Consider the following 17,061-nt stretch of genomic DNA (forward strand, 5'->3'; position numbering starts at 1 on the left):
AATTTATAGAGCTAATTTAGTAGACTGACTGAAGACACTATATAAACAATATTTATAATCCCAATAGTCAATTAGAAAACATCATTATAAAATATAGCATTTATAATAGCAACATTATATGAAGAGACAAATTATTCAAAGAACCCACATTAAACCTATATTTATGGCATTTAAGAGCTTCAGAACTCCATATAAAGACACAATAGTTCTGCTACAAATACCATCATTCATCAATTATCAGCATGTCTTTCTCAAATGGATGTAAAAGTGGGATGTACCGTACAAGCAAAGATTTCTTTCATTGTCTCCCCAGGATAAATGGTGATGGAGCTGTCATTACCCAAGTCTGGGCAAACTTTTGGTCATAGCTGTTCTATTATTTTCATTTCAATTAACAATGTTAAACAAGAACTAAACATGAAAATGCTTGTAACGTGACAACTAAATTCTGAAACTCATGTGGAAGACCAGAATGTCAAGATGGGAAACACAAGAGAGAGATATCACAGAGGCCGTTTTGGACCAGGGTAAAGAATTTAAACCTTTTTCAAGTATGATGGGGGTGGATCTGCATGTTTTAACAAGTTAGCGCTAACACATTTACAATAATAAAATAAATAACCCTGTCTGTAATGATATGCAGAAATGCTACAGAATATCCAAAAACATCCTGACAAACAGAGATATGAGATCTACCCACCATTAAAACTTATTAATGCGCCTGGGGATGTACTGTTGGTAGAGTGCTTGACTAGCTTGCACAAAGCCCTAGGTTCAAGACCCACCACCTTGTAAAACCAGATTTTAGTGCTGAGTGCCTGAAATCCCAGTACTTGGCAGGAAGATTGGGAGTTTGATGTCAAGGTGGTGCTGAAAGCCACCCATCCCAGTTGTTCTTTGGCAATCTAATGTTCTGGGAACACAGAAGACATGGGAGACAGGCAACAGAAAATAAATAAATAAATAAATAAATAAATACCAAAACAAAGCCATAGTAAAGTAAAGCACTGTACTAAATATTTAGAAATAAACAGATCAATACATAATCAAATATAATCAAATATAATAACAATTCAGAAACAGACTCAGGCCATTATGGAAATTTGATATAGAGCAGAGGTGTTATAAATCTCTAGGGATTGTAAGATCTCTGTACAAAAGAAAAACCATAAGGACAGTAGAAGAAACAAGTCCGATGCTATGAAAGAGATATTCACAATCTGTGTCATTGACTAAGGATTACTGTGCAGAAAGCTGAAGGATTTTTATACATCTCAGGAAAAAGGGAAATGAGGCAATAGGAAACCAGGATGATCAATGAACATAGGAAAGGATATGGAAAATACATGAAAATAAAATAAAATAAAATAAAATAAAGGGAGATATTCTTTTCATTCCCATAAAGTTGACAAAAGTTAAACAATGCCACACAACCAGGTATATTATGATAAAAATAAGAGCTGTTATTGGAACACTTAGTCCCCAGTTGGTTGTGCTGTTTGGGGTGGGGAGGTCATGGAACCCTTAGGAGGTGAGTCTTGCTGGAGAAAGCATGTCACTGGGGGCTGGTTTTGAGTGTTTATAGCCTCGCTCCACTTCCACTTTGTTCTCTGGGTTTTGTGTTTGTATTTCAAGATGTGAGCTATCAGTTTTTGGCTCCTGCCACCATGCTTGCTGTTTATTGCCATGTGTCTCTGCCATGATGGACTCTTATTCCTCTTGAACTGTAAGTCAAAATAAACCCTTCCATAAGCTGAAAATAAATAGGACTTGTTATTCATTGTTAATAAAAATGTAAACAAAAGCAACTATGTTGGCAATTTTTATAGAAATAGGATAATTGATAGAAAGCTAAAGATGTTTATCAAACAACTCAGTAACAACTCAATCAAAGAATAAGTAGAGATCCAGGGATGGAGAGTGTATTAGGGAGGGTTCTCTGGAAAACAAGAACCAATAAGATGCATGCATACATATACAAAGATGATTTATTATGAAAATTGAGTCATGTGTCTATGGACCAAGAAGAACCATGATCTGCCAGATCAGCAACTTGGAGACTCAAGGAAGTTAACTCAGTCTGAGTCCTGGTCTGAGAACCAGAGGGGGCAATGGCATAACTCTTAGTTGGAGATCAAAGGCTCTAGAGCTTGTGTTTTGGGAGCACTGCTAAAGGTTCCAAAGTCTGAAGGCTTAAGACCAATTCTGATATCTGAGGGCAGGAGAAGATGGATGTCCCAGACTCAGAGGAGCGTCAGTTTGCTTTTTTGTTCCATCTAGGTTTGCAGTGGTTGGTTGATGGTCACCTACACTGAAGAAAATGAGTCTTCCTTATTCATTTCACTGAGCCATAGGCTAGTGTCTCCTATAAATATCCTCAAAAACACATCCAGAAGTACTGTTTTGCCAACTTCCAGTATACCTTGACCCAGTCAATTAAAGATGTCTCTCTCCTGGGTCTATAACTCAGTAGTAGAGCACCTATTTAGCATGTGTCAGGCCCTGGTTTTGATTCCTACACTGTAGTAAATAAAAACCTCAAATCAGAAAACAGTTATCACAAGTCCATTTCTTGTCAGTTTGTCACCACTATGCATCTCATTATACTATATGGAATCTTCAAATGAACATGATTAAGAAGGTCATGATTCTACCTCACACAATGCAGCTCTCCTGAAACAACGCAAAATGACTGAATCCCTTGACCATGGTAGAACCAAAATGACAAGGTTCCATCTAGGAGGAATGGACCCTCACCAGACATGCACTCTGCCAGTGCCTTCATCTTGGATTTCCCTTCTTTCAGAACAGTGAGAAATAGATTTACATTGTTTAGAAGCCATGGAGTTTAATATATTTTGATATTTATTTGCGGGTGTGTGTGTGTGTGTTTGTGTTTGCAAAAGCACATGCACCATACCACACAAGTTGAAGTCAGAGGACAACTAGCAGAACTTATTTTTCTCCTTCCATCGTGTGAGGTCCGGGGACCATACAGAAGTTGTCAGGCATGGTGGATGGCAAGTGCCTTAACCTGCTGAGTCATCTTGCTTGGCAGCTTATTATAGCAGCTCTGTAGATTAAGACAAGGGATGACAAGCGATATAAGGAAACAGCCAGGGGGAACAGATGTGCTCATTATTACTTGACATGGGATGGTGATAGTATGGTGTGTATATGCCAAACTTATCAGTTTAGTACATGTCAGATGTATGCAATCTACTTTATGTCAAATACATCCCAATAAAGCTGTTACTAATGAAGAAAACCTAAACAATGTTATCGTTCTAGACCCACAGAGCAACAAAGCTTAATAGCAGACACTGGTGGGACTTTGGAGAAAAGTAACTTTCACACTGGCAATGGGAATAGAAAATAGAACAAACACTTTCTAGGACAATTTGATAACCTATAATAAAGTTAAAAAGTTGCAACACCTGCTAAATTTTGTGCCTGACATATTGTCCTCTAAGGCCCAAGTATTAGCTTGTTTTCTAAGATGGCACTTCAATAGATGGCACTGTAAGAGGCTGAGGCTAGCAGAAAATCGTAGGTCCCTTGGGCCCTCGAGGAGAATAGTGGGACTCTTGCTCCTCCCCTCTCTCTTTTGTCCCAGCTGCCAGGAGGTGGAAGCTTTGCTCCACACTATGTGCTCCCACCGTAATGTCTTGCCACGGACACAAAAGCAATGCATCCACCTGACCATGGAATCAAACCTCCAAAACTATGAGCCCAATTAAATCATTCCTCTTTCCAAGTTGATCATCTCAAGGCATTGTGTGTCATAATAATGGAAAGCTGGCCAGCACAATATTTAAAAATCCTACTTCTGTCATTACAACTAGAGAAATTCTTGACACCAAAACCCTAATATATGACGCTACGCTGGTAAATATGTAACCATGAACTCTCAGGGGAGAAAAAACCCTGTTTTCAGCAATGGTCAAAAGATATTTGGGGGGGCGCTGGAGAGGTGGCTTAGTGGTTAAAAGCACTGAGTGCTCTTGCAGAGGACCTGGATTTGAGTCCCAGCACTCACATGGCAGCTAACAGCCATCTGTAACTTCAGTTCCAGGGGATCCAAAGCACTCTTTTGACCTCTGCAGACATTGCATGGCATGGGTGAAGTTCCATACAGGCATACAACACACTCATGCACATAAAATAAAAATGATAAAGTATTAAAAAGATATTTTTTGCCGTGAGCATTCCCACTGTGACTAATTTCTAGCTACTGACACCAACAAATGTATAGCTAAGAGGAGGCAGAGTAGTCCCTCCTTATCTGTATAGAGTATGTTCCAAGAGCCTCAGTGGATACCCAAACCACAGATAGCACTGAACCCTATGTGTACTATGCATTTTTCTACCTGTGGCTAAGACTATGGGGCCATTATCTTGATTGCTAATGGATGTGGGAGGGCCCAGCCCACAGGTGGGCCAGGGTTGTAATAAGCAAGCCGGAGGAAGCAGACCAAGAAGCAGCATTCCTTTATGGTCTCGGCTTCAGTTCCTGCCTCTAGGTTCTTGCCTTGAGTTCCTGCCTTGGCTTCCGTCAATGGTGGACTATATCCTGTAGGCCAAACACACTTTTTCCTCCCTAACTTGCTTTTCATGGAACTTACCTCAGCAGCGGAAAAACAAACTACAATACCAGGCAAAGGGATGGGGAGGGTGTTCTGAGGAGGATGAAGTGGTATGGGGTGAGATTTCACCATGCTCCTCAGAACATGCATAATTTATAACTTAGGAGTTCTTTATTTCTGAAACTTTCTGTTTAATATTTTTTGACCATTGTTGACCCTAGGTACCCAAAACCATGGAAAGTTAAACTGAAAAAGAAGGCACCAGTGCACACAGGCCAACTAAATGCCTGCCAATAATGGAATGCATAAACAAATGCAGTGTTTGTTCAATGGAGCATGTGCATATATCTCAAAAATAAAACGCTGAGAGAAAAGTCCCAGTTGCACAATATGTACATTGTGATACCATTGGTGTAACTCTAAAACCTTATAAAAATGGGCATACATTATATATTGGTAAATACATCTGTAGGAATGCTATTTAAACACAGGAGCAAGGACATATACCAAACTCATGATAGTGCTTCGACTTCGGATAGGGGACAGTAGGATGAAACTGATGTGTTAGTTTTTTATTGCTATTCATTAAAATAGTTGTCTAACATTACACACATTTATTATCTCACAGTTCCTGTGAATCAGGAATCTGGGCAAATCTTGGGTGCTCCTTGCTTGGCTCAGGCCTGGGAATAATTCTTCATGGCTTTCTGTTCTGCACCAAAGACCCTTATTTGCCTCCTCTAGGTCATCTTTCCTTTTTCAGGAAAGGTGGCTCATTTTTTCAAGCTGAGTTGTTTTGTCAGTACACTTCTTGCCAGAAAAGAATTGGGCATCAAGAGGAACCATTCATTTCTATACTCTTTGACCCTTTCAGTCAAAGTTGGCAATGTTTCTGAAGTAATTTTCTTAAGAAGGTTTTAAGATGGGGTGATTGAAACAGTGTTCATTCCCTTAAATAAAAGCCACACATACATAGACCTTGACTTCACCATCTGTGATGTCCTTCTTTATCTTGAAACCTTGCCCAAATAACAGGGACCAAGTCTTCAACCATCCTAGGGGTATCTAACTTGATTTAGAGAATCTGTGGGACATGATTTTAATGTCTTTTAAATCCCAGCACTCGGGAAGCAGAGGCAGGCGGATCTCTGTGAGTTCAAGGCCAGTCTGGTCTACATAGTGAGTTCCAGGACAGCTGGGGCTACAGGGAGACCCTGTCTCAAAAAGACAAAAAAAAAAGTCACTTTGTGTGATAAAATATTTTGATATTTCTGAAGTTTAGAAAAAAGTTTCACAGGAAGACTCTCTGCCTTTCCTCTTAAAAAACATATTGTTGGGACTGGAGAGATGGCTCAGTGGTTAAGAGCACTGACTGCTCTTGAAGAGAACCTAGGTTTAATTCAGTGTACCCACATGGCTGCTAACAACTATCTATAACTCTAGTCACAGGGGATCCAACACCCTGTTGTGGCCTCCGTGGACATTGCACACACATGGTACACTTACATAATGCAGGCAAAATACTCACATACATAAATAAACTTTTAAAAATACACTGCTTAAATTTTATTGTCTTTTGCCCTGTGCATTGGCTATTTCCCAAATTACGACTCTTAATTCCTTTGTGTTTAGCTATTTTCTTCTCAGTTTGTGTCTCTCTCCTTCCATTTTACTAAAGACAGCAAGTAAACAGAAAGTGCTTTCAACATTTTACTTGGAAATTTCCTTGACTGTATAGGCATGTGCCACTTAATGACAAGGATACATTTTGAGAAATGCATTGTTAGGCAATTTCAGTGACATATAAATATCATGGAATATCCTCACACAACATTAGATGGCATCACTTACTACATTGCTATGCTATATGTATACATATGGTATAACTACATGGTGTAACCTATGACTCCTCAGCCACAAACAGTATGTTACTCAATTGAATACTCTAGGCAAATGTAACACAATAATATTTCTGCAGCTAATCAGTAAAAAAATGCAGTCAAATGTGATATAAAAGATAAATGATGGGGCTGGAGAGATGGCTCAGCCATTAAGAGCACAGGCTGCTCTTGCAGAGGACCTGGGTTTGATTCTCAGCACCCACATGGCAGCTAACAATTGTCCATAACTCCAGTCCCAGGGGCTCCAACACCATCTTCTGACCTCCATGGACATTGCATGACATGGGTGCACATACATGCATGCAGGCAATGCACTTATACATGTAAAATTTTAAAAAATATTTTAAAAAGATAAATGACATGTCTATATAGACCACTTACCATGAAGAAGGTTTACAGAACTAGAAGCAGCTCTGGATGAGTCAGTGAGTAAGTCACAAGGAGGACATTACTGTAGTCTTTATAGATATGTACTCTTAGGCTATGTGAAATTTATTTTTTAATTATAATTATTTAATTAAATTTATTTTTAAATTAAGTTTATTTTTTAATTATAATTTTGTGTTCACAACTGGCCATTGCCCCTGCTCTTGGTTAGCCAACAGAACTTGACAGTAAGACCCTATTGCTGAAGAAACTACATACATGATCTGTAGAACGAACAAGGAGAAATCAAGCTGGTGCTGACTTCAGAGCCTCATCTCTACTGGCTAGCTTTCATACTGCTTTGGAAGATCCTACGCATCTTACCAGAAGAAAAAAATAACCATCAACCTTATCCAGCTGTCACTCCTGTGAACTACAACAACTGGCCTGGCAAGATATGCCCACTGGTGCAGAAGTGGCATGAATATTATGGGACACTCTCTAATTGAATTTAAGGTCTGCTTCAAGGAATGGAACCCATACCTGATATTGCTTATCAGGCCTAGGAACCTGGGGTTAGACAGGTCGCAGGGCATAGGGGAGAGCCTAATATTGGTTTTCTACTAAATAGTTATAGTATTAAAATGACTCCTAATGACTTATTGTTATACCCATAGATTAATGCATCTCTCAACCTCATCAGAGAAGTTTCCTTATGCAGCAGATAGTGTTTAACACAAAACCCACAACTGGCCAGTGTGCAGAGAACAAGAAGCTATGCAGTATTTATGCCTGAATAAGACATTTTTATTAAACTTTTGCCTCCCAGGCTCAGGGATCATTGTGGAAGAAGGGGCAGAAATATTGTAAGAGCCAGAGGGGTGGATGATCACAAGGAAATACAGTTTTTCAGAAAGCTGGTCAGTTACTCATATGAGGTCACAGCAGTGGTGACATGCATAAGTCCTAGGCAATCTCAAACTGGACAAAATTCCAGCATCGACATGGGGAAGTAGGTAAGAAACCCCAGCCCTACCTAAGTAACTTTTGGCGACCAGTGGCCACTGGGAGGGGAAGAGTCAGTCTCTTTCAAGAATGGGACTCTTGGTAGGTTAACTAGGCTCCAGGGAATGGAGCAACACTGAAGGACACTGGGGACACAAATTAGATTCTATACACACACACACACACGCACACACACACACACAGACATGCATATATACATGTATATGTATATATATATATAGAGAGAGAGAGAGAGAGAGAGAGAGAGAGTGAGCGAGCGAGTACATTAAATTGGGTGGGGAGGTGTGGATCAGGGAAGGGAATCTAGATATCATTAAAATATATTGTATGAAAAGCACAAAAACTCAATGAATACTTAAAATTTTAAAGAAATTATATGTTCAGGCTGTGTGTGGTGGTGCACAGCTTTAATTTCCCAACACTCAGGAGGCAGAAGCAGGCAGATCTCTGTGAGACAGAGGCCAGCCTGGTCTACATAGCGAGTTCCAGTACAGCTGGGGCTATAGGGAGACCCTGTCTCAGAAAAATCAACCAAACAACCAACCAACCAAACAAACAAAGAAACAAAAATTATGTGTTCACTCTTGGGAGATGGCTCAATGGGTAAAGTGTTTGTGACATATGCATGGGGTCCTGAGTTTGAATCACCAGAATCCACATCCACATAAAACCAGGCATGGTAACGTATGTCTGTAATCCCAGCTCACCTACAGTGATATGAAAAGGAGAGACAGGTGAGTCCCCAGAACCTTTGGGGACAGCTAGCCTGGCAAACACAGTGATGAACAGTTAAGAGACCCTGCCTCAAACAAAGTGAAAGGCAAGAATTGACATCCAAGGTTGTCCTCTACCTCCATATACCTGTTGTCAAATGCATGTGCCCACGGTTACATACAAAAACATGCACACACATGCATACACACATATACACGTCATACCTACACACAGAGATAAACATTATTTCTTTAGTACTACATTACTCTTACCTTGCTGTAATGTTTTTAATTTATAAACTTAAAACCTTTTCTTTTTGACTCTTCTAATAATACTTAGCTTAAAGATATTTTACAGCTGTACAAAAACATTTTATTATTTTTATTTTCTGTGTATGCGTATATTGCCTGCATGTGTGTAAGTGTACCCATGTCATGTAATGCCTGTGGAGGTCAGAAGAGGGTATCGAATCCCCTGAAACTGGAGTTATGGACAGTTGTTAACTACCATGTGTGTGCTGGGAATTGAACCCAGGTCCTCTACAAGAGCAACAAGTGCTATTAACCACTGAGCCATCTCTCCAGCGTCCATTTTCTTTACATCTGGTACAGTTTCGGTGTGATATGTCCCCTACAGGCTCATCTCCACTAGGTCCTGAACCGGTGGAGGTTTTGTAAACTCTAGAAGTTGGGTCTTAGCTCAAGGAAATATCACTAGGGAATGGTTCTTGGCGATGTCTTATTGCTGACCTCTCCCCTCCCCAAACTTCTGTTTCCTGGCCACTCTGAGATAAGCTATTCTACCATGTTCTCTTGGCCATGAGGACTGTGAGTCTCTGAAACTGTGACCGAAGTAAACCCTTCTTTCTCAAGTATGTTGTCACAGCAACAGACTATCTCACACAATATCCTTAGTCTATAAGCCTCTTTTCAACATTATTTTTCACTTGAAAAATGATAATACCAGCATTCACATTAGTCTAAGCCTACACAGGGTCAGGATCATCAGTATCACTATCTTCCCTTTACATTTTGTCCTGGTGGAAGGTCTTTAGAGTCAATAATAAGCATGGAGCTTCGTCTCCTTGGATGACAGTGTCTTCTGGATCCCTTCTGAAGAACTTGCTTGAGGTTCCTCCTGAGGAGGTGGCACTCTCTTCAGGAGCGTGTCCAAGGTGGGTTACTTCTTTGCTTATGTTTTCATAAGAGCAGATAATGCATCATGGACATTCCTACCTATTAATGAAAACCTTTAAGTGTTGGGGTCTGTCTTAGTTTCTTTTCCTGGTGCTGTGATAAAGTAGCCGGACAAAGGCAACCTAAGGGAGAAAGAGTTTATTAGGATCACAGTTCCAGGGTTATTCAGTCTATAATACCAGGGAAATCAAGGCAGTTGGAGCTTGAGGGAGCTGGTCACACCACATCCACAATCAGGAACAGAGAGAAATGAATTAGCATGTTACTGCTCAGCTCCTTTTCTCTACTTATATAGTCCAGAATCCCAGCCAGGGATGGTGCCGTCAACAGTGGGTGGGTCTTCCCATCTAAATGAACTAATTCAAGATATTCTGTCACAGGCATTCCCAGAGGCCCATCTTCCAGATGATTCTAGAGTTTGTCAAGTTGACAACACTAACATCCCGTGGTCCATTTTTCCAAACATCTTAAGGAGCTTCGTGAGGTCCTCGAAAGCTGTTGGCGAACGTTTCACTGTGAATTCTCTAGGGGCAGGGGCCACCTTTTTCTGCTTTTCCCTTTTCCTTTCTACTGCCTCTTCATTATGTTTTCACATTCCAGTTTCATCAGTTCCTCACTGGTCAGTTCTTCAGAAACTGCTTCTAGTGGTTCTTATGTGTTATTTTCATCCAGCTCAACCATAGCCTTGTTGATATTTTTCAACCTCCCCTTCCTTGACAAATCCTCTGAGGGCATGGCTGACCCTTCCAAGTGTCTTCTTCTAGATGCCACCGATGCACCTTAGTTCCAGCACTACAAGTGTGCTGTGTGAGACTTCTTCAGCTACTCGCTCTGAACAGGGCACCAATAACACACTGAAGTAATGATCCCACTGAATGCCAACTTGGCAAATGGATGAATTCATTGAGGTTAATCACAGGAGTGAGGGATTACGAACCTGAGCAGGGATGACGCAAAGACAGCTGCATCACCAAAAAGCCCACCCCAAATAGATGATAACTCACTAAAGCTGCAACCCGAAACCTACACAATGTACAGGCAGGTCTACAGGTCAGACAGTGCCCTCTAGGCAGCTCCTCTGGTCTGAGTGCCTCTTTAAGGCAGCTCTGCCTCCTGTCTTCTCCCCATCTATTTTTTTTCTGCGTCTATATCTTTGGGAAGGGACTTTGTGAATCTTAGAAGTTTCAGCTTTCCCAGACTTCTGAAGTTTGATTGCTTCCTGAGTCTTACCAGCTCCCTCACTGCTTCTTGGAGGGACTGCTTCCACTTAGGATGTACCGAGCCTCAAGGAGCGTCCCTACAGGATGGACTGTTTCAACCCAGAGGAAATTACAACACAAGTACAAGCAAAATTCTTGGTGCAGTGGTAGATGCTGCAGTTCTTCCAGAAGTGCGTCCAAGTCTTCTCATTGTCTTCTTTGGTGGCAGTACTAGCCTGGGCAAAGGTCTACTCAGATAGCAGGCCTTAATAACTGCTATAACTGATTCCTTGCCAGTGTTTGGAGAGAAAAATACCACTTTTTTCTCTATTTTTTTGAGACATGGTCACAGCCTTGTATGTAGCCTTGGATGACCTGGAAGTCATTATATAGACCAGGGTGCCCTTGAACTCACAGAAATCTGCCTGTACTTGCTTCCTGATTACTGGGATTAAAGGCATGTGCCACTATGCCAGGCTCAAAATACCACTTTGATATTGAGATGAAGATCACAATTAGAGGAAGGGAGAGACCAGAAAAAGGCATTGGATCCTCTGGGACTGGAGTTACAGATGGTTGTTAGCCAACATGTGGGTGCTGGAAACTGAACCCAGATCCTCTGGAAGAACAATCAGTGTTTTCAGCCACTGAGCCATCTTTCCAGCCCCTGAACCACCCAGGCTTCTAAGATGGAGATATAGTTTACTGGTAGAGCATTCAAGTAACACACACAAAGTCCTGAGTTCAATTCCTGATTCTTCCAAAAAATGTTTGTTTGGTTATCTCAGTGACAAAAAAGAGCAATAGATACAATAATATTTTAAGACTGGGCATGGTGGCACATGCCTGTAATTGAAGCAATTTAGAGGTAAATGAAACAAAATAAAATTGAAAAAACCCTACTCAGACCTAATAGTAAATTCAATATCATAGTTGAGTAGAGCCTTTTCTTTCAATGTGGCAAACAAACATTTTGTTTGGTCCTGATCTTCGTGGTGCTGAGAAGGACGCCCTTCTGTGCCTGGTCTTCAGTTGAGATCATGGAAAGAGCATTAGAAAGAAATTTCTTCAGAAAGATCATTAGAAAAAAGTTTCTCTTTTCTGGTAACAGCCCTTCACACATGTTTTTAGTTTCATTGCCATCAATGAAACCCATCCTTTGCATTTTGTTCTTATTCTTCAAGATGGTAACTGTGGTAGAATGAGGCATGAAAGTTTTCTACCTGTGTAATGGTTAATCCCTTTTAATTCTGTGTCCAGGTCTCTCACTCAACATGGCCTCTTCCTAGCAACACTTCCAGTAAGTTTTGTGTACTTAGCAGCTATGATGGATTAAACAGCATGAAATTAAATCAAACACAAGAGGAAACCGTGCCATGAAGAGATGAGGCATACACGAGGGTTGAGCATGCTGTCCATGTCACCCAGCACACTGTTTTATAGTAAGTTATTTACTTTACAAGTGGGAGCATACTTTAAAATAACTAAGTATACTATAGTAAACACATAAGCCACTAAGTCAGTAACAGTTGCTTATTATCAAGAATTATATACTAGATAGAATTGCATATGCTAGATTATACATCTGGCAGCATCATAGGTCTGTCTACAATGAGCATCATCACAAACACATGAGTACCATATGCATTATAACATTAGACACCTATGACAACATGAGGCAATAGGAAGTTTTGAGCTTTGCTATATTCTTATAAGATTACCATCATATATGTAGGCTGTGGTGGACAAAAGTATGATATTGAAAAGCATGTTTACATTTAGGTCTGTCACTTGTAAGTTCTTTCCTCCTAACTTCAGGACACAATTTCACTAACTTTCTGCCATTCTGTGACTCCTTCCAATTTCCAATAACATGTGCCTTACGTTCTTTGGAGCAGTTATGGGCAGTGTCTTCAAAGTCCAGATTTCTAGCAATCTGTTCAAGCTGACTTAGACATTCTTTGTCATGTTCCTTAAAGTCCTTCTGGCCTCATACCCAATTCCAAGGCCATTTTCACACTCTTCAGGTACCTATAACAACCTCATCCACTTCCAGGCACAAAAATCTGCACTAGTTTTCTATTGCTGTCCAACAAATCAGCACATCTTAGTGGCTCACAGCAACATACATTTATTGTCTCGTCACTTCTATGGGTTAGAAATCTGGGCATCACTTAGCTAAATGCTCTTCTGAGGGTCCCAACAAACTGTAATCTTGAGGTTCACAAGGCTTTTTGCCAGAGACTCATTCCCTTCCACCTTTTGGTGATGGTTGGCAGCATTGAGTTCTTCACAGTTGTAGGAGTCTCAGCAGCTTGCTTCTTGAAAGGCAGTAAAAGGAGAGAAAGTGATTCTAGTGTAGATAGAATCTGCTAGCAAAATGAGTTATGTAATGAAACATAATCACAGGAGTGACCTCATATCACCTTTGCTGTCCTCTATTGATTAGATGCAAGTCACAGGTCCCACCTACTCTCAAGGAGTAGGGCAGTAGGCAGGGTATGAACAGTAAGAGACGATGATCATGGGGGTCTCTCTAGGGCTGTCACAACTGGGGTGAGAAACAAAGAGAGCGTAAACTTAAGCTGTAAAGATATATTTATTTTTCTTTAAAAATCTGAAACAAAAGAAAACTGAAAATCAACATATACTGTACAAACAATATGAAGCAATATAATCAAATGTCACAGGAATGAAAGAATTGGAGGGCATGTGGCAGTTGACCTACTATAAAGGAAATGAGCTTTTATAACAAGAGGTTTAATTTTTCTGATGTAGCTTATTAATATCTGAGACGTGTTCAGTTACATTTTCAGATTCTAATTCCCTTCACTCAGGCACCATTTCTATGGTTTTTATTTCGATATTATTCAACTGCAACAACTTCTCAGTAGGCGAAGTCATAAAACAACCTTTATTTAGGATGACTTTCTATAGTTCCAGTCTCTTGACTCTCAAATCTTGCAGCCGTTTCGTGGGTTGTGGTTATAACTAAACAGACATGTAAGAGTGTATTAGCTTAAAGTATAGAATCAATTGTGCATGGATTTTGCTGTTATTTAATTTCATTTTTCCTTTTGATGGAAATGCAATTCTTTGTCCAAGTAAGCAATGTGTTACTATGACTTTCTCAGGAGACAAATTCCTTTAATTTGTTTACTGTCTGAAGCTCACAGTGACAAAATGGATCTTTGTGTTTTCTGTGTTTATTACATCTGTTGTTACGATGCAGACTGCATTTGTTGAAAACACCAAACATCTTGTTGTAGTGAAAGTGAAACAGCATGACATACAACATTAGTTCTCATTTAAAATTCTATTATCACCCAGTTTTTCTTTATTAGTATGTTAACATCATTTTTTCAAGAAAAGAGAAATAATTTTTACCTATCAAATTTGAAATAGTTCTCATATAAATTGGGTTTGGCATAGAAATATAGAAAACATCATACCTCATTATGAATTATTAGACTATAGTTCCACAGCCCCAAAGGGAAACAATTATTTAATCAGTATTTCTCCAATGAAAGGAGAAATCTTATTGGTTGAACTCTTTGCTGGTTTAAGGCGAAATACTTAGCGAAATGCAGTATTTTGTGTTTGTTAAAGGAAGGCAAAAACCTGCTTTATAGAGAAGGTTGCTATTCATATTTGCTCTTATGCAGTTCCAAATCATCACAGAAATTGCTGTAATGTTATGATCACTGGCCCATTTTACAAATATGTAGTCACTTAACATATAAATATTGAGGGAGGGCCTACATGAAGGGAAATATATATGAGTGAGCTACACCCTGTTCTGAAGACGTTTATAATCCAGCATGGAGAGTGTATTAATCAGATTTCTGTCATTCTAATAAAATATCCAAGAGAGTCTATTTACAATGAGTAGCTTGTGGTCTGGCGAGATCCAGAGTCTATAAAGTGCCTGCTGCAGAAGCACGAGGACCTGAGTTTGGATCCCCACCAGCCATATAAATAGGCTGATGTGGTGGCACACATCTGTAACCGCATTGCTTGGAGTGGGGAGTGCAAAGATAGGTGAATCCCTAGGGCTTTCTGGTCAGCCAGTCTAGCTGAATCCATGAGCTCCAGGTTCAGTGAGAGATCCTGTCTCAAAAGATAAGGTGGAGATTGATCAAGGGAAATACCCAACATCAACCTCTGGCCTCCAGACACATTCAAATGCACACATGCACACCCCCACAAGAGCACATAAATACATCACACACACACACACACACACACACACACACACACACACACAAACACACACACACACAAAGGAGTGGTTTGGACTCACATTTTCTTTTCAGAGAATTCTATAGATAATTACCTGTTGCCTTTGGGCCTATGGTAGCACTGTACATTATGACAGGGGCACATGGAGGAGGAAGTGGCCTATTTGCATCATGGCAGCCAAAATGCAAATAAAGAGACAGGAACAGGCCAAGGCCCTAAAATCCCCTTTGAGGACATATCTTCAGTGACCTAACTTCCACTCGTCCCCACCTACTAAAATTTCCACCATATCTCAATAGCACTATGTGCCAGGAACCAAGCCTTCAGCAAACACTTGGGCCTTTGGGCACATTTCGGAACCAAACTATATTAAAGGTGGTGCACATAAATAATGGCAGAAACAGGAAGTATAGTATTCAAAGGCAGCTGGTTCAGAACGGAAGTAATACTAGCCATCATTTATTTATTAAGTAGTATTTGTGTATCAAGCACCTCATAATGGTTATTGCTAATATGAATATTCTAATACTATGTAAGTATTAACAAAATATGTGGATTGAGGCTGGGAATGTAGCTCAGTTTGTAGAGCACTCCTCTGTCATTCATGAAGTCCTCGGTTTGATCCCTAGTACCACATGAGCTCATTCTGTACTCCCAGCACTTGGGGGATAGAGGCAGGAGGAGCAGGAGTTCAAGGCCAGCCTCAGCTTCATAGCAAGTTTGAGATCAGCCTGGAATGTAAGAGAACCTGTATCCTACCAAAAAAAATCCAGGAAAACAAAAATTAAAAATGCTGAGCTCATCCTTGGCACACATAGCAAGCTCAAGGCTAGCCTGGGATATATAAAAACCTGTTCCAAAAAACCCCCCCCCCCCCGCCAAAAAAACAAACCTCACAGCAATAAACAAACAAAAAGCAGAAAAAGAAAGAAAATAAAAATGTGAATTGAAAAAAGGTTCAATTCTGGGACCTGGAGAGATGGTTTAGTGCTTAAGAACACCCACTGCTCTGGCAAAAAGCCTGAGTTCAGTTCCAAGCACCCACATCAGGCAGCTCACAACTGCCTGCAATTCCAGCTCCAGGGGATCCAATACCTCGGGCCTCTGAGGGCAACTGTACTTATCTGCATGCGTACAGAAACACACACACACACACACACACACACACACACACTTAAAAAAATAATGAAAATAAATCTTAAAAAGAGAATGAGGAAGCAAGAGCTTTGGCCCCTAAATCAGCCCCTCAATTCCAGGAAGACAGAGGGAAGGAATGTTCACATCTTTTCCGGGAATAGGCAGACGTTTCCTGGTGCCACCTCCTTTCACTCCTTAAATGGTCTGATGGCTCTAGTCATGGTGGCTGGTTTTAGCCCAAGGGTTAAGGTGGCAAAGGAAGCAGTTGTCAAAACAGAAATAACAAGCACGACTGTCTTGTGCTGGGCCCCATAATGTGCATCTACAGGCTCAAGTGACAAGTTAGTGTTTTCAGCAAAAGTAATCTAGGTGACTCTTACTGTCAGACCCGCGCAGCAAAGATCTCAAGATAGCAAAGTTAATGGGGAGCAAATAGAATATAGTCCATCTGTGTGAGCTCCAAAATGAATGATTCTGAGCCAACTTAAGGCACAGGAAGCTTGAGGGTTTCTTTAGGTTTATCTTCAGTAACGTGTGGCCTAGTTTTGTAAGCTGGCAAACTCTTTTGATTGACATAATAATGACATGAGGTAGTCACAATTATCACCATTCTATAGCAGAAAAATTGAAAAATGCACTCAAGGCCATATCGATAGGAAACTAACGAAGCAGGTTGAGAGAAGATGAGACTGAA

This window comes from Nannospalax galili, unplaced genomic scaffold (genome assembly GCF_000622305.1).
Source record: "Nannospalax galili isolate Female #2095 unplaced genomic scaffold, S.galili_v1.0 scaffold1285, whole genome shotgun sequence".
Classification (NCBI taxonomy): domain Eukaryota; kingdom Metazoa; phylum Chordata; class Mammalia; order Rodentia; family Spalacidae; genus Nannospalax; species Nannospalax galili.